Source organism: Solanum stenotomum, chromosome 1 (genome assembly GCF_019186545.1).
Source record: "Solanum stenotomum isolate F172 chromosome 1, ASM1918654v1, whole genome shotgun sequence".
Taxonomy (NCBI): Eukaryota; Viridiplantae; Streptophyta; class Magnoliopsida; order Solanales; family Solanaceae; genus Solanum; species Solanum stenotomum.
In genome coordinates this window covers 71,086,535-71,090,198 of record NC_064282.1, presented here as the reverse complement: position 1 = coordinate 71,090,198, position 3,664 = coordinate 71,086,535, and positions in this window count along the sequence as shown.

Sequence of the window (3,664 nt, the reverse complement as noted above, 5' to 3'; positions counted from 1 at the left end):
GGGGGGGGGGGGGTAGAGTGTAGGGGTGGTATGGGCTAGGTGAGTTAAAAAAAATCTGAAAATTTGAAACATTTTTCAAAAATAATTTTAATTTTTTTTTGTTTGAGGGGGCGGGGGACTGGTTTGGTGGTAGAGATAAAAATATATTTGAAATTTAAAAAATAAGAAAATTTTAATTTTTTTTTTGAATGGGGAGGGTCGGGTATGGGGTATGGGGTATGGGTAGGGTAAGAAAAAAAAAATTAAAGGACGAAGTAGAGTTTTAGAAAATGTTTTCCTTAAATTTGGAAGGAAAGTCATTTTCCTTAAATTTGAGGAAAATGAGTAGATTTGGAAAACATTTAATCCAACCAACATGAGATAATAGAAAAACATTTTCCAGAAAATTTTTTTTCCCAAACCAAACACACCCTAATTGTTGCTGGGGCATTCAAAACCTCTGCAAAAGAGAAGTGCCATAATTTTGTGACATGCTCATTTAAGGGTTAAACATGTTTACTAATATATATCATCTTTTTTTTTTCCAAACAAAATGTCAACATCAAGATATCTTGAATCCACACATCAAGTGAACAAAAAATCCACTGCTTGAGAGAATTTGACATAAATGGGTAAGAAAATATCAAGAATCTACTTCAAATACTATTTTCAATACCAAATTAGCACGTATAATTCATGTGTCTCCATATGTTCTCACCAAATGAAATTTAGTTACATTGGAAAGCACACTTATGGGAAGTTCTAGATCAAAATTTAAACTTTATTGGTACCAAACAAGCTACAAGACACAAAAGATCACATCAACATCAATTAATTTCCACATTCATCATAAAAAATCCACAATGGTCATCAAAATCTTAGAGTCATCACAAAATAATTCTCCCTACCCCAGACACAAAAATATGCATGGTCCCCATTGCAATCATAGTAAGCATAGTAAGAGGGTACATAACTCATTTCGAGAATTCCAAAGACCTTGGGCTCTTCACACTGGCCAGGGCAGATCCTTTTACCCATATTTCACCCTTGCAAATTGCACGATTCAATTATAAAAGAGCATACCAAGAAAGCAAAAATCATATCAGGCACATGAAGGAATACTACACAAAACAATTCAGAGTACTACATCACAAATTACTCATCAGTCACCACCTATTGAAACTTGAAAAGTTCATTCTTGTTCACCTTCATTTGTGCACAACTTCTATTCCTTCATAATCCAAAAGATCAAAGCATCTGCATCTCTCCAAACTTTTAGCAATCAAGAATTAAAAGCCCTTCACGCTTATGTTCAATGAAGAATCAACACTTGAGTAAGCAATAGGTGCAAAAAAAGATTCCCAATACCTCTACTTGAATTTGTTCACACATTTTGACAAACAGTTGGTGTGCACAACTCTATTCCTACACAAATCACAAAATTGAAATACCCTAACACTCCCCAAGCATACACAATCAAGAAACAATGGTAGAATGAACCATACGTTACTCAAGACTTCACCTTTGTCATGGCTAAGTAACTAGCCACGTTAATTTATATAAGCAAAAGGATCAACACTCGTGTATTGATTTTTGTACTTTTTAGCCCTTAATTAAATGAAAAAAAATTGTATTCTAAGTTTAAAAAAATAGAAAACAGTAGATGAAAATCACATTATTGCAACTGTTCAAGGTATTATAGCATTACATACCAAAAAAATCCAATCTAGCTTTTGCTATATGACAAACTTGATAGTTTACAAAATGTGAATGTTCACAAAAAAATGTTAAATGTCACCATCATGATGATCATTCACAATTTTCAAAATGTCTTGACATAAACAAGCTATTTCAAGATAATTTTCATAATGTTCAGAAAAAGTGGTAGAAATAAAATAGTTTAGGGCTACAGAAGCTTATTCAATCTACTTAGCAAATATTGTACTTGATCCTTAGCCTCTAAAGTGTTCTACTGAATTTTTTCATATAATATTTCAAATATTTTGATAGACCTTTCATCTCTCTTGCTCAACTTTGTACCTTTTATAAGCGTCTTTTAGTTTTTTAAGAGTCGTTTCAATACTGATAAGACCTCACTATTCCTTTCTATGAAGTTCTTCTTAGCTGCTTTAGAGACAAGCATGATAGTCTCACTTAACACTACTAGATAGGAAGACTCTTTCTCCATATCTTCATTTTCAGAAATTTCATCGAGATACTGTTGAAGCCAAGTTATATCAAGATTGGCATCAGCGGCATAAAAAAAAGATTACATAGCTTGAGAGAAGAAAATTAACATCACTAGTTTTCAGCCACCTAACAACTTTACTAACAACATCAAGAAGGAAAGCTCTAGTAGCCGATGACATATAATGACACTTGCCTGTAGTGTCACCATACTTGAATGTGTCTTCAATTGTAGTCCTTAAAGGCTCCTTAGGCTTGTTGATCGACTTTGGAATTTCATATCTCTAAGGAGGGAATGCTAGCGCGTAATGCCTTAACTTGACATAGGTCAAGCTCTTGCTTAGCATAAATATTTGCTCCTATATATATACTTGTTGTCAATTTTGCCAAGTATAGTTACATTACAGTCAACAGTCACTATAAATCATCAGTTGCCAAAGTTTCATTCTTGATGAGTTAGTGATATAATAGGTTCTTTCAGCTAGGAATGGAGTATAGGTACAAAACCGGTTGAAAGCTCTCCAATGGTAGCGGTCGAACGGTCAAATCGGTTTGTCTTCGATCTGTCAATGAACTTCCTTCTCGCCCTTGATTACAAAGCACCACAATCTAAAGCTGTCAAAAGAAATTGAACATGATTGTTGCAACTGTTCATTCCTTAATTTCACAATCAAAGATGTTGTCACACGAGAATAGGTGGAGGAGTCTCTTTATAGTAGTAATAGTGGGAGGGGGGGGGGGGGGGGGGGAGGAACTCTTTTGAAAGAAGAAACGATATAGTCAGGCGGCTAAAAATCAATTCTATTAGTTTTTCTTCCACCAAAGCTATAAAATCTATTGTCTTTGATACCGCAGATGCCAAGCTTGATATAACTTGGCAACAACGTACAATATATGAGTGAGACTTATAAAGAGGAAGATTCAATTTTTTTTTTCTATCTAATGTGGTTAAGAGAGACTATCATGCTTGTGTCTAAAGAAACTAAGAAGGATTTGGTAGAAAGAAATAGGGAGGTGTTAGCAACAGAGAAATGACTCAAAAGGCTAAAAAATGCTTGCAAGAGGCCCAAAGTAGAGGAAGAGAGGTGAAAAGGTCGATCAAAGTATTTGAAATACTAGGTGAAAATTTCAGCAGGACATCGTGAGCCTAAAGATCACAATATGGCTGAGTAGGTTGAATGACAACTATTTTATCCCTACTACTTTTTATGAACAATATGACAATTATCTTGACATAGCATAGTTTTTACAAGAAATTTTGAAAATAATTATCATCATGAAGCCAACAAAATAATACATGATTGAATCTTAGTTTTTACATAATGGTAGCATTTAACTCTTTGTTGAACATTCACATTATGTACAGTACTGAGTATGTCATATAGAAAAATCTAGACTAGGGATTTTGTATTTAATGTCATAACACCTTGAATAATTATAGTTATGTGTCTTAAGCCTAGTGTTTTTTGCTTAAGGTACGCTTGGTGTAACACCCCGG